This window comes from Mauremys mutica, chromosome 2 (genome assembly GCF_020497125.1).
Source record: "Mauremys mutica isolate MM-2020 ecotype Southern chromosome 2, ASM2049712v1, whole genome shotgun sequence".
NCBI lineage: Eukaryota > Metazoa > Chordata > Testudines > Geoemydidae > Mauremys > Mauremys mutica.
The window spans coordinates 153,896,744-153,919,913 of NC_059073.1; the positions used below are offsets into that span (position 1 = coordinate 153,896,744).

The 23,170-nt window shown below is 39.5% G+C and overlaps 1 protein-coding gene and 1 long non-coding RNA gene across 15 annotated transcripts in view; one reads left to right on the forward strand and one right to left on the reverse strand.

The window, feature by feature from the left end:
* The window catches only part of CDH18 (cadherin 18), a 644,661-nt gene that overhangs the window by 86,430 nt on the left and 535,061 nt on the right, over window positions 1-23,170 (forward strand). For 11 of the 14 annotated variants that reach the window (XM_045007543.1, XM_045007546.1, XM_045007537.1 and 8 more), the window contains one exon: window positions 6,946-7,031. The exons of 2 other annotated variants lie outside the window; for them this stretch is intronic. The gene's annotated coding sequence lies outside the window, so the exon portion shown is untranslated. Of the gene's footprint in view, window positions 1-6,945; window positions 7,032-10,159; window positions 10,211-23,170 lie in introns of those variants that run through there. One more of the 14 variants, XM_045007553.1, reaches the window with a different exon arrangement.
* The window catches only part of LOC123364979, a 62,500-nt gene continuing 58,023 nt past the window's right edge, over window positions 18,694-23,170 (reverse strand). The window contains exon 4 of the long non-coding RNA XR_006577384.1: window positions 18,694-18,787. This is a non-coding gene — a long non-coding RNA (uncharacterized LOC123364979). The remainder of the gene's footprint in view (window positions 18,788-23,170) is intronic.

Genomic DNA, 23,170 nt, shown 5'->3' on the forward strand with positions numbered 1-23,170 from the left:
GGCCAGGTAGACAGGAAAAGGCCTGCGACCTTTTGAATTTCATTTCCTGTTTGGCCAGCATGTTTGCAGAGCTCATCAGCATGATGTACACATTGCTGGGGCACATTGCCTGGCCCCTACTTTGTGAGAAGTCTATGATCATGTCCCTTTCGTCACCGCGCTGCCGGTGCCTCCTTGCCTGGTTTTGCGCAAAACAATTGTCTGCCGTAGCTCTGATGGAGGGAGGGGCAACTGATGACATGGCTTACAGGGAATTAAAATCAACAAAAGGGGTGGCTTTGCATCAAGGAGAAACACAAACAACTGTCACACAGAATCACCTCCTCAAGTGAACTCAAAACCCTGGGTTTAGCAGGCCGTTAATTTCACAAAGCAAATCGGGTCAATTTCTTGTTTTGATCCGTCTATCTTTTACATCTTAGACTGGCAGCAGACAGTGCAGTACGACTGCAAGCCATCATCCGCTCCGGGGTGCTTGGCAGAAGATGGGAATAACCTGGCTGAGTCACTCCCATGTCTGCCCAGGCACCCCTGACCGATCTCACCAAGGTCAGCTGAAAGAGCACCCAGGAATATGACAATGATGGCTACCAGTTGTAATGCACTGTCTGCTGCCAAAAGGCAGTGAACTGGTGCTGTGTAGCAATGCAATCCCAGGTCTGCCAGCACCCAGGAGAGGTACGGTGATGCTGAGCGGGCTCCGTGCTTGCCGTGGTATGGCGTCTGCTCAGGTAACCCAGGAAAAAAAGCTCAAAATGATTGTCTGTCATTGCTTTCACTGAGGGAGGGAGAGAAGGAGGGAGAGGGGGGCCTGACAACATGTACCCAGAACCACCCATGACACTGTTTTTGCCCCATCAGGCATTGGGATCTCAACCCAGAATGGGCAGTGGAGACTGTGGGATAGCTACCCACAGTGCAACATTCCGAGTACGCTAGCCTCGGTACTGTGGACACAGTCCGGTGACTTAATGCACTTAGAGCATTTTGTGTGGGGACACACACAATAGACTATAAAATGATTTTAAAAAAATTCTATAAATTAGACCTAATTTCATAGTGTAGACATACCCAAAGAGTTCTTGTCCATAATTTCATTAATGTTTGCCCTGTAAAGGCCCAAATTGGCTGAAAATGATCAAAATGTGCCTCAAAGTATATTAAAGGTAAGTCTGAATGGACTGAGGAACTTAAAAATAATATTGCAAATAGCCAATTTGAATTATTTTTTTTTTAATATTTATGGCCAATAGAATGTGCTAAAGAACTAAACATTCTTGCCCTACTGGGATGTTTTGTTCATCAATGTTTTCTACAATCATCAGTCTAACAAATAATGTGCAATAAATTACCATGTCTACCTTTTCGTGGTAAATATAGGTCAAGGTATTTACCCCATCCCCATAATTTGTTTTTCTTGGCAATACTCACCTTTTCACTGTAGGCTGGACTATGTTACCATTTGCCCCCAAAAAAACTGTTTATACACCAGCCTAACTATGTGAAATTATAAATTTAATACATCTGATGCATTTTTCTTTGTAAATACCTAAAATATTACTTATTCTTCAGCTCCAGCTCTGAAAAAGGTATAACATAAAACTTTTTACGGGAATCCCCTTGTATATGATATTTATTTTGCAAATATTTAAAACTTAGCTGGATTGGCCTGAATTGACATAATTATTGATGCAAATTAAAATTTTATTTTCTTATTCAAATTCAGTGTTTGTTTTGAGTCATGTATATTGTTGTTGGCACCGTAGGGCTTATTCCCTCAATAAAACACATTTTTATTTCCCAGTCTAATAATCATGGCATCCCACTCATCAAAGTAACTCTTGTTGGGCACATCATCATTGTGAAAGACAGGTTCAACAGATTTTTCGTTAATATTCTCACACTTCTGACACTTACACAAGTCTGTGCAGGAAAGCCCAGCAGCAAGACAGAAACACCTCCCTGTTTGACATTTCACGTTTTCAGGCACAATGTACTACCTGCAACATAGTGTCTGGTGTTGGACTTCTTGTTATACTGGTGATGGCAAACTCCTTATTTTCTAAAGACCATCCATGGCCAACACGGGAAGAAGCATTCATCCTGTTAAAAAGAGAGTGCCTCATTATTGCAGCCTGATAATTTGCCTCTTTGCTGTGTTGGTGTGCAAGCAGAGTCTTAAAAAATGTTTTTTCAAGCATGATTTTTAAGAGTAAAAATTAGTGTATTCAGGCTTATTCTCAAAACTTTAAATCAATGCCATGTCTAAATAATATTTAAAACTATCTCCACTTCTACAAGAGGGACTTCTCTGAGTTCATGTAGAATTGGTGGGTGTGCCACAGAGCCACATCTTCCCCTTTTGATGCCTGTTCTGGCTCTTTCATATCAGTAGGAGTTGAGAGGATGCCAAGTTCCATGATTTTTTTGTTGTTGTCAATGGAACTAGTTTAGAAAAAAATAAAATGCAACACTTTTATCTTTTTTACCATACTCAACAGTGCTGCCATCCATGATGTAAGAACCATCTTGTGAGGGGTTTTGGTCAACTGAAGCTCCTTTTGCTGAGTAACTGCACAAATCATAACGTAGATCCTACATTATCAGTGTCTAAGTTATAGATTCATTTCACTACAGGAAAGTGGTGTAATATTTGTTAATTATTCTTTTAATCCTTGAGACATTACATGTTAGATTATAAATTTTAAGGCGTCTACAATTCAGACCTAAATATTTAATCGTGTTGCTGTCATGCACAAGTTTGTTTCTTGATATAGCTGAAGACATGCTGAGATGTGTATTAAGTGCAGCAATGAAATATTAACCTTCTGTGAGAAGCAAGAAAAACTGCAGGCTTTCAAGTTTTGCAATGTTTTGTCTGGGGGTTAATTGCAAACTTGGAGCAGTAGTTTTCATCAAGATGTCGCACACCAACTTTTCTCTCCCATCCTCCTCCATCATCTTATCTTTTAGTGATGGGGTATAAAAAGGTCTCCTATGACAGCGGTAGTTATCTACAGTGCAAACACAAACAGAAACTACCAACATATGCTCATGTTGCTTTAAACAAACCCAAGCTTTAATTAAAAAATGGATCAAGCTACCAGCAAGCCATTTGGGGGGAGTGGACCCCTGTGGTCTAAACTAATTTCATTGCACTCAATTCTTTCCACCACATCTAATGATTTCAGACACAACAAAGTAATTTACAAATTAAATCAACATGTGTTTATTCATCTTGTATAGAAAGTAACTATATTTTTTCTGCATGTTATCATCTTGGAAACACCATGACATTCAACAATGAAAATACACTAACAATGTATTTTCATTTCTGACTGTCCATCACAATATTTTCTAAAAACAGGCATTCCCAGTAGCCCAGAGCAAGTGTTAAGGCATATTTCTTCAATAATTTTTTATTTGGGTACAAAACCAAATCAGTGAATATATTAGCTATTTTAAGAAAAAAATCCATAACAAATATAAACATGTTTATCCCTCCTTGCTGTGCTGAAAACCAGAAAGAGGCTTCCAGACTATATTGTTCAGCACGGAGATACCAAGTTGATTGGAGCCTTAGACATACCTGAAATAGATTAGACACATAGTTGACAGTCTCAAAGATTTAGGCATTTTACCAAGCCTGGAAGAGTCCCATGAGATCAATAAATCTGGTGAAATATGCAGTTTAAGTCGTATGATACCAGAGATTCAATGATTTGTGTAAAAGCCTCCAAACAAAGCTTTAAAGTGGTCCCTTGTTCCACCCTAGAAAACTTTTAAGAGCTCCCTTCTCACATCGTACCCCTGCTCCCTGTGTTAAGGTGTTATAAAGACAGATACCAACATTTGTAAAATATTTTGTTTTTCAGCAGCAATGTACTATATAGTAACTTCTAAAGAGTGATCAAAAACATACATTATCCATAAGAATAAGTATACGAACTTAAGGAAAAAATTAGTGCCCTAATCTGTGAAATGCATCCATGCCCATCCTGGCTGGTAAAAGCCAGTGAAGAACAACTATTGCACTAGTAGTAAAAATAGTCAAGGTTTCTTCAGAGAAGCACACCTACTGCAAAACACAATAGTTCAGTCAATTTTCAATCTAGAAGACTTCTCCAACTACTGTCCTGTCTCCAGCCGTCCATTCCTGAGCAAAATAATTGAGCAAGTAGAAACCACTGATCTTCAACAACATGGACATCAGCCAACATCTGGTATTGGATGCCTCACAGTAGGTTCAGATCAGGACAAAGCAACCTTCATATGATGATGGACACAGGCAAGATCTCCATGCTCATCGAGCTGGACCTCTCCACATCCGTTGACACACAATACTGCTAACCCGCCTACATGACATAACAGGAGTAAATGGTCCAGTATCACAATGGTTCCAGTCATTCCTCTACAGCAAACCTCAGAGTGGTGATGTGTAACTGTTCCTCATTGCTAAAGACCCTTGCTTGCAGAGTCCCCCAGATATCTATACTACCCTTCTTTTCTTCAATATCTACATGAGATCACTGGGAGAGACAGACACACATGGATTTAGGTATCAGAGGGGTAGCCGTGTTAGTCTGGTTCTGTAGAAGCAGCAAAGAATCCTGTGGCACCTTATAGACTAACAGACATTTTGCAGCATGAGCTTTCGTGGGTGAATACCCACTTCTTCGGATGCAAGTGGGTATTCACCCACGAAAGCTCATGCTGCAAAATGTCTGTTAGTCTATAAGGTGCCACAGGACACATGGATTTAGCTGCCAGAAGTATGCTGATTACACTCAACTATATATTTCATTCTCTGTGGATGCAGCCACTGTCATTGCTGAAATGTCAAAATGTGTACAAGAAATCAATGCCTGCATGAAAGTAGCTGGCTCAAGTTGAACCTAGGCAAGGCCAAAGTTATGCTGGTCAGAAAGGGGAATCATTTTCAAGAGTCAGCTAGGATGTTGTCTCCACCTTTCATAGAAAGCATGCAGTCCCTATTCATCAAAGTGGCATGGGCCTCAAGGTCCTGTTTGACTCCTCACTTTGTCCCTTCCTCCTGGACAAGGAACCAGCCACAGTGATCCATACATTTCTCATCTCCAGTCTTGATTACTGTAATTCACTGGATCTGAAGCATAATGTGAAGAAGATAAGCAAGCTCTAGCTGGTATAGAATACGGCTATGCATCATCTCCCTGGCTTAGACTGCTGTGAGCACATCAGATCTGTGCTCTAATCCCTCATCTGGTTTCTAGTCAGATTCTGATGCCAGTTTAAAGCTCTGGTTCTAATTTTCAAAGCAATTAATGCATCAAGCCTTAATTACATTAAAAAGCATATTTCAATTTATGAACCACTGTGTCAGCTGCACTCCTCTGGAACAATGAAAATCATTAGGGACTTTGCTATTGCTATTGATTTCATGTGTAAGGTGCTCAGATAGTGCAGTGATGAGCGGCAATATAAAACCCCTAATATAGATCGATAAAATAGATTAACTTTTAAGGTGAGAGAAAAAGTTAAGGAATAATTATGTACTGATATACAAATAATCAAATGTGCTCTCCTTTTCTTGCTCCACTCCTCAAAATTTTATCTCTTCCCACAGACATTTCCAACATGATCCCTTTCACAAGACACATATCCCTTTTGAATTTATGAGACTAGGATTCAGTGAAAAAATAGTATGTTTGTGGAAAGTGTCATGAACATGGCCAAAGGGAATATATGTTTTTCATTTGAATGCTTTAAAGGTCTCCACCATTTGTTTCCAGCTGTTAACTACGTTCCATAAAGTGGGATATCTTTCAGATCTAGATCTTCTAATCTTATATTGTACCTGCACCATCATTTTTACATTGTTTTCTTCAAAATAATTTTATTACAACATTTACAGCTATATAATGGAAAAGCTATGTCATTTAAAGAAATATTCAGAGGATGACCACAGGGTAAAGAATTAGAATAGAATTTTGGAAAAAGTGAAGAGAAATAGAGATACTAATGAGAAGAAAAATGACAAGGGGTAGTTGGCTTGTACACATCTTTTTTTTCCATATATTTAATGAAAGTTTGACATATTTCTATATAAGTAGTGTTTTTGTCTGTTTTAATACTGGTGAGTTTTTCCAATGATCAATTGTTTAATACTGCCTATTTTCAAATAACATGCCTGAAAGTGATGTGTCTGAGGCATAAATATTGTGGTGCTAGATGGAACGGTTATATTAATATGATATGCACTGTGCGGAGTTGTCTCAAGTTTGCATTTTTACTGTGCATTGCTTCTACCCAGCTCAGATCCTTCACACATCACTATAACTAGGGATAAATGTGTGTTTAAGATGTGCATAAGGGTTTGCATTGCCTTTTAATCATGGTTTATATATAGCAATTACATCAAAACAAAACCTCCAATTTTTTCAGTCTTCGAAGGTAAATCAAATATTTTGATGACACTGAAAAATCGCACGAATAATATTTTAATAGTCACTCATGTCTGCACCTTACATACCTTTAAAATAGTGTTCCTTGAGTAGACTCTAAATGGTGGTGGTGGTTGTTGTTTTGGTTTTTTTTGTTGCTTTATTCATTTGAAAGATCATGGTAAATGATGTAGATATATTTTATTTTAGGAATTTATTAAATCAAAGTTATGTACACATCTGTTGAAAATCTGTTAAAGATTGTGTGATAGGAACATTTTTATATAGTGCCCTATTTATATGCTGCCTTGCTGATTGCGTTTTAAAAGAATGCCTCCCTGCACAGATGACATTCAGTTTTCTAATTCACTTTTAATAAGGCAATCCTTTTCTGAGATTTATTTCCTTACGATAATGAAGTAGGATTACTGAGGAATTAACAGCAATGCTATTAACATTTTTTTTCCTTTGGTATAGCCTTATGCTTTCTGTTTGAAAGTAAGTTGAGATTTATTTATCCTAGGCAGTGCAACAAATGCAAGAGCTGAAGACGAAAAGACAGCTGAGATAGTAATTTTTTGCCAAAATTAAGATCCCTGTGTGTTTGAGGTATGTTTGCTTTATAAATTATATAAACTATTTTTCAGTCTTTCTGCTTGTGTTTAAAAATAATTGTTACTGTTTTTAAACATTTGTTCTTAATCACATTGTCTAAAGATGTACGTGTTGCTTCACTTTAGAGGAAGCCCAGATGTATTGGGCATTATTTATTTATTTATTCATTCATTCAATTTTTCCCTTGCATTTGATACTTCTAAGCTACTGGAAATTATTTTGTTTAGAAATTGGTTTCTGTTCTATCTATGCACAATACAATAGCAGCCTGTCTATGGAGGCTAGTTTTATCCAGACAAAGTCTAGTAACTTGTGATTCTACCCTGTTAATAAACATTGCATTTGCAACTGTTCTCCATGTGCCTGGTTGATGCAATAGGAATTCTAAAATAGGATGATATTTAAATGTTCTGAAAGAAATCATAGACACTTCTCAGACTGTGTCACAAGGTTATCTTCAGGATATTAGAGCTGTCTCTGTAGTTCATGTTTGTGTTTAGTGATTTTAAGTGAAGCTTCTACCAGTTCAATGTGCAAAAATAGTTTGTAAGTAAATTCCATATAGTTTGATAGGAGTTCAGCAGGTGGACAACAGAAGGCAATCAGTAGGTATACAGGCCAATGGAAGCTGTACTGAGAAAATCCAGAATCTGCTTTGAAGGAATTAAATTAGCATGATTAGCCCTGTCACCCCAGGTTACAGAAGTAGTTCTGATTTTAGTGGGTTTGATTCAGCCTATGTAAATTTCACCTACAAAGTTTATAATGAAGCTACATCTATTCACTTGGTCCTAATGTAAAGGTTCTTATACATAGTTATCAGCACACTCACAACCTCCATTTTACAGCAACAAAAGTCACTTTAGTCCTGCTCTTACTGCTGTCATTGATTAGGCTTGAGCTGAGGAATTGCATCACAGAAGTCCTAAACAGTTACAAGAGAAACACCATAAACATGCAGCTGATAGCTAGACAGACAGCTTCCCAAAGACATTGTAATGTAATGGGAGGTTTTGGGGTCCAGAACAGGCTGACTGTTTTCTGTTACTATTTGGAGATATCTAGGACTGGGACCCATCTGTTTTCCCTCCTCCATTGGCAACCCCAATTTTACCTTCCCTTGAATAGGTCGAGGAGCCAAACATTTCCAGCTATTATTCAGAAACACTGAGTTTTCCCAAATAGCAATTTTCAGGCTGTTCCAAGTGTTATTTCTTCCATCTACACTTGGCTAGGAAGTTGCTATTGTTTTGATACTGGTGTAAGCATATGGTAGCTGTACTTTGAATTTATTTCCCTGTTCAATTCAAGGTGTTAGCTTTGAGCTCTGAAAGCTTTTTATTATTTCAGTCCAGGCAACCTTAAAAAAAAAACTTCTATCATGTTCTTCCCCAAAAGTTAAGATCAGCTGGTGTGGGGCTTGGTAGCAGGGTATTTTTGAAGAAGCTTTTCCAGCTGCAGGATTCATGGCCTCATACACTGGTCTCTGTAGGCCTGCCCAGGTCAAAACCCATGATCCTCACCTGTTGCTAAAGCCTTTGCTTGAGGACATTGGTTGGACAGGTTTGGTGGTCTGTTAGAGGTGAGAATTGTTGAGTCCTTTAAACTGGATTCTGTATAGTATTCCCTAGTTGACATTGGCTCAGGTTTGTTGTTTTTTATTATTATTATTTCATTAATATAACACAAATACATCAAAATAATATCTTATTTCCTAACGTTATCTGGATCTTAGAAGCCTTATTGACCATTCTACAATTTATAACACAGATACCTCTCTTTCAATGACCTCTCTTTCTTCCTTCTTGGAGGAACCAGCGTTTGAAAGCATTATTTTTGTAATATAAGTCATCAGAGAGAAACCAGAGAATGGAAATAGATGTCACACATTCTCACAATTTTCTGTGTTGGTTATCATATCCAAACTTCCTATAGGTTTGTTAACAAAGGAACTGACATTATTACTGAACCTTTGACAACCAGCCAAGTATTTGCTGGTGACTTACTAGAACAATATTTCAGAATGTGTCTGCCCCCAAACCATTGAAACAATCGCCATTAGCTCCTCCTGACTCCCATTGTGCTAAATGCGAGTACCCTTATTTGTCTTACAGATTGTATTGTGTGTGTGTTCTTATAGTTGAAACTCGTAGTATGAATATTAAATTTATATTGCTATTAGAAGCATAATAAAGAATACTGTGTTCAACTTTTAGAAGAATTTTTAAAAATAACAATCTTTTTGCTTAATATAATAAAGCAGGGCTACACATAAATTATTAAACACTGTCTGATTTCAAGGACTCAGTTCAAGATGTATTGCTGATTTTATATATTTGCAGCTGTTTTGCCCGCTCTGCTTTTCCATGTTTCTTTTCCAGTTTTTGTTAGTTTTTAAAACCATTACATAATCTGCACTAAATGAACACCACATATAAGGAGACAGAATAAAGCAAGAAGATAAAGAATGTTTATACACGGAAAATATGTATTTTCCTTTTTTGTCTAACGTAACGAGAGAGTGCAATGATGCATTTCTGCCTCCTTATCGTGTTGTATAATACTTATTAATCAGCTGCACTTCAGGTTAATTCAGAAGACTCCAAAATGGTGGTTCCCATTAATAAGTAGATGCTGTTGGCTTCTCCTATGGCCTAGCCTAACAATCTTTCCAATGGTAAGAGTATTCCTTGGAGTTTCTTTTTCTAGCGTAGAATACAGGAGACCAGCTTTGCAATCTGCATCTGGGTCCTTATTATCTATCTTTCCTTGCGATTCCATATTGGGCTTCTCAAAAGGGATTTAATATAATTATCATAGAATACCTTTCTGGGTTAATCCTTCAGTGGTTCCCCATCATTCCATGGGCCTTCTCTTTCTCACAGTCAGATAACACTATCTTAAAATAAGGAAATACACTCCCCCCCAAAAAAATTTTTGGAAATAGTGTGATAGATTTTTAATGGTATAAAAACACATCCCATCTAGTGAAACTTGTTAAAGCCATTGAAACAATTCTTTATCCTAATGAACCTAAATGATCGTTCAAATGTTGATTCCAGAACACTCTGTACCAACTGATGCTTTCATGTGCATCTGTGTCATCTGATTTTTTGTATTTAGTTTTGACTCAATAAGTGGTGGGTTTTTTTTACTTTGGGGGAGTTGTGAAGGTGAGTGACCATCTTGCAGTGGCTTGAGGTGTCTCAAAAATCAGGACAGTGGCATGTGATTGACATTGTAAGCAGAAAGACAAGATCTATACTATCATGCTTTGTTACCATCATATATCTGGCTGCTTGAAGATATTCAGAGGTTTGGAATATCACAAATAGACACAAGGAATATAGATTAATGGACAGGGTGCAAATGAGTCAATATTACCATGGTGATAGGTACCTTAGAAATTTATAGTGAAGTAGATGCATAATACATGTGATTTACCAAATGGATATTGCCACCTCATCTGTGATATATTATAGTTTAGCTCACAACTTAACTGTAACACATGTTTATCTTGTTATGGAATTCAACTTTGATGTGGAAATTTCTGGGTTTAAGGTCTCATGTCAGAGTTTTGTCTATATGTGATCCTCTTTGATGAACTCCTAACCGTTGTTAGTCCTTGAGTTCTTCTTAAGCACAGTCATCTAGGGATTTTTTTTCTCTGCATCCCTTATCACTGACTGTGTAGCCAGGTGTTGTGCTGACCAGTCTAATGCTCTAGTGCTGAGTCACTATTTTGCAATGCATTTGTAATCCTTTCGAATTCACTTTTCCCACACCAGTACCCCGCTAAGTTGTTTGACAGCCTTTTGTGTTTACATGCTTTTCCAGCACCTTCAATTCTATCCCCTATATATTGAGACTGCATCCTCTTTATTTGTCTGCACCATGTTCACCATACTTTTGGGGGCTCTGCAGATAAATAAATTACTATATAATATTATTCTTGTCATCCCCTTCTCTCTCCCCATTTCTTTTAACTATATTTCTTCATAGTGGAGCTTATACCTGTTGCATATGACTATTTATTCACATACCATTTGTATATTTTGTCCTGTGATGTCAAATATAAAGTATATTGCTTTTCTCCATTATATAAAATATTTTGTTTTATATGAATTTCATACTTTTCAAAAGGTGACATACTGACTGGCTGTTTTAAATACTGCCATCTTCTGGCATCTATGTGCAGTCAATCCTTAGCATCTCTGCCATAATGCGCAACTAGTGTTCAATTTAGTCTCTCTCTGGGGTATGGAATCTGTTACTGAGCAGTGAAACTGACAAAATAATTTCAAATAGAAAAAATGAACAGCTATCAGTCAATACCAAAATGTTAGTCTCTACTAAGCTGGGCTGAATTTGAACTGGTGGTCTAGAAGTGAAGATGTTGGCAGGCAATTTGAAATTATCAGCTTGTTTTGGATATGAACTGTGTGACTTAGAAAAGAACAGTAGTTTTACACAATTTGAAATTGATTAATTTGTTTACAAATATATGTTTTACTTCTTCCAAAACAACTGCAACAAAAACTACAGTAGTAGGTTAGTTACATGAAGAAAATGATAATCAAAATAGTGCATATTTATATGAGGGTTATATCTGCATATTGAAATCTCCAAAAGGTAAATCTAGAAAAAAATCTGCTAGTATCTGATCAAAAGATACTTAAAAACAACATATTCTAAAGGTCGGTTTAGACCGAGAGAGATCTGTACAAAATGCTATCATAGTAGAAACCTGTTTTGCAGTTATTTGTGAGGCCAATTTCCTTTTCCAAAGACTGCAGGTTTTTGTTTTTAAGTATTCTTTGCACTTTTTGTCAAATTGATCAAAACAATCTTTCACACAGCCTCTTTTAGAATAGCAACTAAAATCTTTGAGTGCTAGTAGGATTGCCTCCTTCTATGAGTTTAACACCTATACATATGTATGTGCCATTGAAGTAATCGGACTACATTTATAATGAACTGCATATTAAATAAAATAATGTTATTTAATAGACAAGAAAAGAAAAAAAATCTAATTATAATTATATTTTATTAAAATATGCCTTTAAGATTTCTTAAACAATGTTGCAGTGCCGCAATCGCCACAGTACAGAGCAACTGAGATCTCCATCATGGTATGTTGGCTTTGCGGAGGGTTTTATTGCAGACCAACTTCCTTTAACCAGCCTTAGTCATGGTGTCATCAGATGCATGTAAAGTATGTATTATGTCTGTTCTAATCAAGGAAGATCAGTCATTTAATATAATGGAACTTGATTATAATTAGCCATCTCAGGATAGCTAGTGATCCCAGTCTTTGTATTTGCACTGGATCAAATTGTATTTGCATGTATATTCTGGATATCAGAGAAGATGCAACAGAGTTTCAAAAATATGGAGTCTCATTACCAATTATCTGAGCCATTTTGTCCCCACCAAAAATAAATCTTGTCACTTACATATTATCACTTTTAAAACATATCAGTTAAAGGCCTGAGAAATTAGTCTTGATATTATACATGGATGCATATTTTTGCCTTTATTTTATACTATTTAATATTATTTCAAAATAATATGTCCTCTTAAGGCACTTCATTCACACAATGCTTTTTTTTTTTTCTTCTTCCAAAAAATGTCTTTGGAAGTGCACGTGTCATATTTTTCACTCACTTTGTGTTGTGACCATGGGTGCAGAAAGTTTTACAAAACTGATAATCTTAAGGAAATCTTGCTTTGTTTTGTTTTGTTGTAGATCTGATTTTTCTACTCTTGTTATTGTTTATACAGGATTTACATTGAGCAGCACAGTATAAGTCATTCCAGCAAAATGTGCTAGGGAACAAAATAAAACGTCAGAAGGAAAAAATAATTAGCATCCTTATTTGTTATAATGTGCTGAGCCTCTCTTTAGAACATAGTGAAATTCAAGCAAAAACTGTTTTCAAATTAAATTATACGGTGGGCTCATAATAATGTGCGGCCACATTATGTTCCTTTACCCTGATCTAAATATGGAGTAACTCTATTTCTTACAATGGAGTTACCCTAGATTTACACTGTCAAGTATCAGAGGGGTAGCCGTGTTAGTCTGGATCTGTAAAAAGCAGCAAAGAATCCTGTGGCACCTTATAGACTAACAGACGTTTTGGAGCATGAGCTTTCGTGGGTGAATACCCACTTCGTCGGATGCATGTCAATAATTATTTAATTATTTAATGCATGTCAATAATCAATAATTATTGACATGCATCCGGATGCTAATTATTGTATTATTGAATTAATGTATTCACCCACGAAAGCTCATGCTCCAAAACGTCTGTTAGTCTATAAGGTGCCACAGGATTCTTTGCTAGATTTACACTGTTTGGCTGAGCATAACAAGGCCCTCCTCTCAACTTAATGGCATTTTTGTCTATCTGTAACACAATAACGTTTGAATTCTGCACCTGCTTAATTCCAAAATGTCAGGAAATGTTCTAGACATCAGTGCGCAGATCTTCATTGATTTTGGTGGAACCTGGAAAAAACAGAAGGGGAAATAGGGGACACACAGAGCCCCTTATATCTGACTAGTACACCTATTAGTTTTAACCAGGTTTGTAATTTTCTGTAGATCAGAGAACTGGTTGATGAAAGCCATTGACATTTTTCAGCATAACAATAACATTCCAGCTCAGCCCATCATTCTAACAGAGTTCAAAATATTGATATTCGGAGTGATTTATCTCCCAATCTGAAAGAAAATAAATAATTCAACGATTTACACAAGGTTACATATTCACGTGTCCCTGACATAGAGGAGGATGGGAGGGTGGCACACCAGGAGCTTTTAGAGGGAGGATGGAGGGATGCAAGGAGTCCCTGTGTGTATAATGAGTTCAGCCTAAAGAAGGTGTGAAGTTTGTGACCCTCTAGACATGGGTAGGCTAAGACAGGAGCAGTCTCAAAAGAAATGGGGTAAACGCATAGCTCTTGACATGTGATGGAGAGGAGAATGGAGGGGAGCACAAAGAGCTGTGGCATTGGGGAGGAAGAGGAGAATGGGGGACCCTAGTAGGGAGGTATCATTGGAGGCCCCCAGATCCCTGGCATGGGGGAGAATGAGAGGCCATGGTATGATGGAAAGAAGAAATAAGGGACATGAACTGGGGAATTGTAAGGGTACACAACATGCCTGGTATGGGTGAAGAGGTGGGGTGGAGTTGCTGGGACTTTCTGGAAAACAGAGGGGGATGGGAGGCACACAGGGATGGGGTGGGGCAGAATGGAGGGATACAAGTAGCCCCTGCTGCTTTCAGTGAGCATGACTCGAAAAAGGAAATAAATGAGTGACCCATGAGCATAACTTGATCTTTATAAAACAGCTGCTCCAGGCTTCGTATGTGAAGTGGTGCATCACACTTGTGCAGAAAACTTCATAACCCCAAAATAACCTTTAGCTAACCTTTATTATATAGTATATGGTCCAGATGAGTTGCCATGGCATGCAGCTGAATGAGACTGATGGAACACCAAACTGTCAACAAACATTTGACTTAGGAAAGCCCATTCATTTCTTGAACTTCAGGGCTTTCTGAATTATTTTACCTTGGGGGAATGTTATTAGTCCAAAACAGATTTTAATTTACAAGATAGAATACATATGAAACACAAAATAACAGGTTTAGAAATCTGAAACATTGTGCTTTGTAGACTTCATCCTCAAAACGTGACATGTAGGGTCTGGGTGGTTGTTGAAACATAAGAGGAAAGGTTTAAAAAAGAGTAACTCTCCCTCTATCAACAATTTTTTTTAGCTATATTTGGTGGAGGGATGGGTATGTGTGTGCTGGGGTTGTATAATTTGGCTTGGTGGAAGGAGAGAGACAGGGATGCTGAGATGTCCTGTCTTTTGGATAGAGGACTAGAATGCCAATGGGTTGTGGTCATGATGAATCGGGGTGAGAGCAGTATTAGAGGGCTTTCCCTTCACCCTCTCCCCTGGTTCTTGTCATACAGACAGAAAGCAGAAGACCAGAAATGCAGGCAATGTGATGTTTATTGGGGTTAGTTCCAAGCAAGCATATTAATCGCTCTATACACCGGCAGAGTCTATTTCCCAGGATTCTGTTCTCAGTTCTGACCAGGGCTGCCCAGAGGGAGGGGCAAGTGGGGCAATTTGCCCCAGGCCTCTAGAGGCCCCCATGAGAATATAGTATTCTATAGTATTGCAACTTTTTTTTAAGGGAAGGGGCCCCTGAAATTACTTTGTCCCGGGCCCCCTGAATCCTCTGGGCAGCCCTGGCTCTGACACCACAGAGCGTTTCCCCCGTTTCACCCTTTTCAGCTCTGATGCTTCTGAGCCTTGCCTGTGTCCCCGTTCCCCATTCCCCCTCCTCTTTCCCATTTCCCCTTTCTTAACAGACCCAAATATACCTGCAATGCACACCCTCAGTCCCACCCCTTACAACTTATGGTCATGTTCCATTTTGCGGGGGTTGTATCCCATGGGAGGGGTGAGGAGTGAGGTTATGCTATGGTCGGGGCAGGCTTTTCTTTGGCCTTTTAGTGTTTTATACCTTCCCCCAAATACCTCTTTGCCCCTCCCAACTGGTTGCTTGACCTTGCCTTGAGATAGGAGTTGAAGCAATCTTAAAGTGTGCCTACATACTAACAAGCAAATGATACCTGCAGTTAAGAGTGCTGTGAGGAGGTTAGACTTGGTGGTGACATCTGGTACTTCTGATGTTGGAGGTAAGGAAAGGGACCAGAATGAATTTAAAGCTGTGCAGCAGAACAGATCTGAGGAAGATATGTGGCAGATGCTGGGTCAAAAGGGGTGTGTGCCCAGTTGGTGATTTGGGGTGAGATCCTAGAGGAGTTCTGTAACATGGAAGAAGTTGGACACTGTTTCAAACTTATTGCTTCTGAAAGCGAAAATGGTGGAGGGGAGATTTGTCATGTTTTTGCCATTCGTAACTTCGGGTGAGAGGAATTCTTTGATATTTACCTGCAGTAAATTACACTGTACTGTGGTTGATGAGATCTATGTCTTCATCACAAATGGATGTATTTGTTCCAAAGTATTGCCTGGTTCTGATGTATCCAAAGATTCTTCATGAATTGTCTTTGGTGACGGTGGATGTTCATGGAAGAACCTTTTGCTGAGGCAAAGGTTACCTTATTTGACATCTCCCGCATTTCATGTGCACAATTAGTTGTTAAGGGCCAAAATCTGAGCTGATTTACACCCTGCAGCCAGGATATATGAGGTAAAAGTGACAGTAAGAATGGTCATACTGGGTCAGACCAATGGTCCATCTAGCCCAGTATCCTGTCTTCTGACAATGGCCAATGCCAGAGCATGGTTTTGCAAGTCAAGGCAGAACAGGGACTTAAAATACAAGTATTTATTTTAAAGGCTATTCTATTTTAATAAATGTCTATTTAAATTTTGTATGGTGTACATTGAGTATTGTAAATATGGTATCACATAAATTAACTAAGGGGAGTTGAAACGGCATTCTGATGTCATTTTGCAGTCTCTCAGTAGACACATCTATTTTACGTTCCTCTGATCATTATAACTGAGTTTTAATGTAGTACATGTATATTATCATGCGCCTGTTCTGTTAATTTTAAATCTGTTTCTGTTGAAAGGTCTTAGTGTCAGGCTTATTGTTGGAGCTATTAGGGATGTCCTATCAAATCCTACTACTTAGATACTTCTCCTGACAGAATGAAAACCAGATACATAGCTTTGATTTAGAAACACTAAGAATAGGCTTAATCCAAGCCTGAAAGCTATAATCCAAAGTGATACAGAAGACATAATGAACAAAATGAACAGCTTACTGGCACCTGATCTGACAGGGGAAGACCCAGGAATAGACACACAGCATATTTCAAATAATTTAAATTAAAACAAGTGACTGCACCCATCCAATTGTTAAGGCTGTAACTATCAGAATTTTATATCCCAGAGTGCCTTTTTTTCATTGTTCATCTTTGAGGTTTAGCTAAACCTTAATTCTATGTTAATCTAGGGGCTCAATGATTGAGCTGCTGAAAGTAACAAATCTCATGAGGAGTTTCTGTAGCTTGCTTCAAGTGGAGGGAGAGTGAACAGAAATTACCTATGACAAAACAGTGATTGTTCACAAAATAGTTTCTTGTAATTATGTGCTCTTTCATGAGCAATATGTTGGTCTAGAAGTTGTTGATATCAGGAGGGAAACAGTGGATATGAGCAACCCTTGACAGATCATCCTGTAGATCATTACATAGAATCCTACCTGCTGCCAAGGCTCAAATTTTGTTCAGAATGAGCTAGAAGATTGCTGCCTCCCAAAAGTTCCAGCCATACAGCAGTTTAGAGGGGTAACAGTAAGATAGGCTCCACATTTAATATACTCCATTGAAATGAATACATGTGCTTCAGACCTTTCTGTTCTTTCAGGCTTCCTGTCGATATTCAATAATAAGGTTTCTCCTGTGTAAGGTTACATATCAACTTTGGCCATAAGAGCTAGAAACTTGAATTTTGTTTTTTTAATAAAGAGTTAAATGCTGTAGAAACCGATGAGTAAAACCTCTACTTATCATTGGAAAGTCCTCAATATTTGTGGATGAGGCTTAAATGTGAGAACATTTTTTAATAATGTTGATCAACACTACATGATACTGAAGTAACATGCCAAACCTTTGCTCTGTACTTTTTGATGCTTAAGTAAAAAGGCTCCGGGGTACATGCTGATCTCTCCCGCAGACACCCCCCACCAGCTCCTATTGTCTGAGCTGGTGCTCAGGGTGGGGGAAGCGCTCAGAGCCCTGTGTCCCCCTCCCTCCCCCACAACCCTCCCAGGAGCCAGACCTGCTGGCCGCTTCCAGGGCGCAGCACGGTGCCCCAGGACAGGTAGGGACTAGCCTGCTTGGGTGCTACAGCGCTGTCAGCCGGACTTTTAATGGCTCCGGTGCTGACTGGAGCCACGAGAGTCCCTTTTCAACTGGGTGTTCCGGTCGAAAACCGGACACCTCGTCACCCTAATTGGTATGCAGGTGGAATCGCTATTAACAAGACTTATGCTGCACAATGGCTGCAGATAATATCCCATAGTATAAATTTAAATTGTTAAATGCACAATGTTAGGATTATTGTGACTAGGATGTGCCAAACTCAATGTGATGAAGAATCATTTAAAATTTGGATATTTAGAGATAAATAAAAAACAAGTAGGCATCATATATTAATGGAGTAAATGAACTATGCATGTGAGTTTGTGCAAATGAAAAGGTTGCCCTATATTCTAAGTTTATGGTAGTCTTGCCAAATATGCCAAGGCTTACCCATCTTCATTTATACATCTGCATCCACTGGCTAATCATTCACACCCAGTTTGGGGTGTGTGCCTCACATTTTGGCATATGCTGTAATTATGGAGAGATGAAGTGTTCAGGAAAAGAAAATCTCATTCCACTGTGAAGCCCTTCATTAATGGAAATGTGTTAGTTAAGGTTTCTTGCAGCAAATCAAATTTGGCAGGCTGCAGAAACATAGTATTTTTTTATCAAGGGGGTCATCAACTCTTTTATTTGCTTTGATCCATTGCTGGAAAGAGCCCAGATTTCTTGACTTTGCGGGCACAATGGAAAGTCCATCTTTTCTCACAGGCCTTGTGGTAGGCTGGAGTTCAGAGGAGGAGAGGCTGGAGGTTGAAGGATGATTTCAATGGAGGTATCATGGTATGGTTAGGTAGATTCATTTCTTTGTCCAGCTATATCGAAAGAAGGACAGGAGACATTTTGACATGGGTTAATCAGGCTGCAACTTTATTATTAGATGTTTGGGACTACCCAGCAGATAAGAGTGTACAGTGCAGGTAACCCCATGTTTGGTCCATAATTATCTGGGGGGGCTTCTGCCAGCTCCCCCTCTTTTTCTATACAGGTTCCTGCAGCCAATCCATCACTGAGATCTTACCATTCTCTCCCCCCTGCATAGGAGGATTAAGGTGGACTATAAGAAATTGAGGTTGGTTCCCTGCTATACCAATCATAGGAGTCCCCAACTCTCATCCCCCTCCCTCTTCATTCCATTAACAAAGACCTCCTTTTAAAGGCGAAAAAACCCCAACTGCACCCAAGCCAATCTGCTGGTAAAGGAAAATTTCCTTCCCAGACTCCCTAAAAAGGAGGTATCCAGTGTAAGGCCCACAGCAGGTTTTGGCCAAACCTGGTATTTCACCACCTAAAGGAGAGGGAAGGTGAGTGCTGCCTCAGCCTGCTCCATGTAAAAGGGGACTTCAGACACAGGGCTGCCCTTTAAAGCCCTTCATTCCCAGTGGATGAGTGAGCAACCACACTGACCCTCCTTCCCTTTTGCAGCAGTTTTCTTCTCTCTCCCCCCCCCATCCCCCAGCCATAAAGCACTGTTCCCTTCATCCAGCCTGCCAGACAAATTCTTTCCCCCCTATACCCCCACAATTGGTGCAGTCATTGTGGGAAAGTCTATTAATTTGATAGTTTGTAATAGGGAAACTTGATTAACTAACGTATGGTATTGACAATTTTAGATTTCTGTGTTCTAAATTTCATAAGGCACTTTCATCTCTAGATGGATAAGTATAAGTAGGGGCATTACCAGCAGATCGAGGGATGTGATCATTCCCCTCTATTCGACATTTTTGAAGCCTCATCTGGAGTACTGTGTCCAGTTTTGGGCCCCATACTGCAGGAAGGATGTGGAGAAATTGGAAAGAGTCCGGCGGAGGGCAAAAAAAATGATTGGAGGGCTGGAGCACATGACTTATGAGGAGAGGCCGAGGGAACTGGGATTGTTTAGTCTACAGAAGAGACAAATGTGGGGGGGGTGGATTTGATAGCTGCTTTCAACTACCTGCAAGAGGGTTCCAAAGAGGATGGATCTAGAGTGTTCTCAGTGTTACCAGATGACAGATCAAGGAATAATGGTCTCAAGTTGCAGTGGGGGAGGTTTAGGTTGGATGTTAGAAAAAACACTTTTTCACTAGGAGGGCGGTGAAGCACTGAAATGAGTTTCGTAGGGAGATGGTGGAATCTCCTTCCTTAGAGGTTTTTAAGGTCAGGCTTGACAAAGCCCTGGCTGGGATGATTTAGTTGGGAATTGGTCCTGCTTTGAGCAGGAGGTTAGACTAGATGATCTCCGGAGGTCCCTTCCAACCCTGATATTCTATGGATACCAAGTACATTTAAAAAAAAAGTTTTTTCCTTTATGAGCAGTATTTTTCTGCTGTCTCACTTTGTCTGGGATCTCTCAGCTCAACAGTGGGGACATTGAAGTTTACTGGAACTGATTTTTTTCTTTTGTGTAAATGCTGAAGGAGCCTATTCTTACTTCAGTCTTCCAAAGATAAAACTTCCATTAATTCCAATGGAAGGAAGATTAAGAGAGTTAGATGACCAATTAAAATACACAGTGTAAGTAGGGCAAATCAGTTAAAGATGCCACATACTACAGCCCTTTTATGCTATATATCATCTGAGGAAATTTGGATTACTCCTTGAAAGTTCAGGTGTTACTTATCAGTTGTATCTACATTCATCACAAAAAAATAGAGAAAGATGCAAAGCACACACATGAGGAGGCAGGAGTAGCCTGGTATTTACCTGTGGTGGTTTTTACAAGGCAAAATAATGTTTTTTACTGCCTCACAAAAAACTATTTAGTCTCACTTTAAGGCATTTTCTCTTTTTAAAAATGGTTTCATTAATGCATACCACGTTAAACCTAGTTTTAGTTACATACTCATATTGTGGTTACATAAGGCAGTAAATTAATAGATTAATTTAGGGTTATACTAATAAAAAGTAAAACTGCAATGGGCTAGTATACTAATATATATATCATTATAATACAGAACATTAGAATGTCTGTACATCTTGGTTCAGTATTTTCTAAACGAAGTTATGTCTTGACTCATTTCAATTTTCAGTATTATATAAACAAAAGTAAAAAACATTTGATTATATGAAAACAACAATAATGCATAATTGTAGGCTGAAAGAATTAGCAATCAGAATCATCAGAGTTGCAGGTTCATTTTGTCATGCAGCATTCTGAAGTAGAAGACAAACTTTGATGTACTGGATATACTATGCCTATTCCTCAGCTTTCAATGGACATATCCAAAGTTTGAAATTATTCATTCGATGCTTTCTGAACCTGCAATTATTTTTTAGTTTCATGGTTTAAACTGGGTTTAAGCAGGTATTTACCAACACCCTGTCATAAACTAGTTTTTCCCAGGAAATTGCCAATCCTGCAAGGATCACCATCAAGCTTGAATGAGCTTCATGAAAATATTCCCCATAATGTATACATTGTAAAGTCATCCTATATATGGTTGGCAAGCCTTCTGACTGATGTATAGTGGTGAGGCTTTCATTTTTGTAGTGTATTTTGGAAAAAGAAAACATTGATTTCCAAGATTTCCTCAGATGATATACAATATAAAATTACTATAACATGCCCCGTCTTTTTAACTGCCTTGACCTTCCTGATCTGTATGTGCCAGGTGTTCAACTGACTACAGCCTCTCAGAGCAGAGCAAAAAGTAATTTGACCAGACTTCTAGAGTCTCCCAAATTGTAACAATGTTCCATTACTTTGCCCTGGTCTACACTAGGACTTTAATTCGAATTTATCAGCGTTAATTCGAACTAACCGCTCAACCGTCCACACCAGGAAGCCATTTAATTCGAACTAGAGGGCTCTTTAGTTCGAATTTGGTACTCCACCCCGGCAGGTGGAGTAACGCTAAATTCGCACTTGCTAGCTCGAATTAGGCTTGGTGTGGATGCTAATCGAACTTAGCAGCTCCGGGAGCTATCCCACAGTTCACCACTCTGTTGACGCTCTGGACAGCATTCCGAGCTTGGATTCTCTGGCCAGCCACACAGGAAATGACCCGCGAAAATTTGAATTCATTTTCCTGTCTGGGCGGTTTGAATCTGACGTTCTGGTTGCACATCGGGGCGAGCTCCGCAGCACCTGCAACGATGCAGAGCTCTCCAGCAGAGGAGTCCGGGCAATCCCAGAATAGAAAGAGGTCCCCAGCATGGACTGACCGGGAAGTCCAGGATCTGATCGCTGTGTGGGGCGAGGAGTCTGTGCTCTCGGAGCTGCGCTCCAACAAGCGGAACGCGAAGACCTTCGAGAAGGTCTCTAAAGCCATGAAAGACAAAGGATACAGCCGGGATGCGATGCAGTGCCGCGTGAAAGTGAAGGACCTAAGACAAGGGTATCAAAAAGTCAGAGCGGCAAACGGACGCTCCGGAGCCCAGCCCCAGACATGCCGCTTCTACGAGGCACTGCATGCCATTCTAGGTGGGTCTGCCACCAGTGCCCCACCAGTGACGGTGGACTCCGAGGACGGAATAGTGTACCGGGACAGTTCCCCCTCCCTGTTCGCCGATGGGGAAGATGAGGAAGGGTCTGTTGAGGACGGCGCAGGCGACATCGAACCCACTCCCGCTTTCCCTGACAGCCAGGATCTCTTCATCACCCTCACAGAGATCCCCTACCAACCGTCCCCGCCCGTTAACCCGGACTCGGAATCAGGGGAAGGATCAGGCGGTAAGTGCTACAAACAGGGATACATTTATTTTTTTAAGAAACAGGGATATATATAAAAAATAGAAATACTATATAACAATTTTTAAATATGAAACTAGACAAACAGCAGGTCTACACAAACAGCAATGGAGCAATAGTCCTCTGGGGATAGTTCAAAAAAGCTCTCAGAGAGCAGCTGGAAAAGCCTCAGCAAGAGGTTTCTTGGGAGAGGTGCTTTATTGGGTGCTCCGTTGAAGCACACTCTTCCGCGCCAGGCCATCCTCAGGTACAGGGGGACCATCGCCTCGACGAGCATGGCAGCGTATGGTCCTGGTCTGTGCAGGGCTTCTGTTAGCATCCGCTCTCTCTGTGTGCGCCTGACACGCCTCAGGGTGATGTCGTTGTGGAAGTGCTGCATCTAATTAGTGGAATTAGTGTACTGTTACTATTGTGCATGGTAGACTTTTACTTTGCATAAGAATGACCCTCGCTTAACAGAGTTTTACTTTGCATAAGAATGACCCTCGCTTAACAGCCACGTGTTGCAGGCCACAGAGGAAACGCA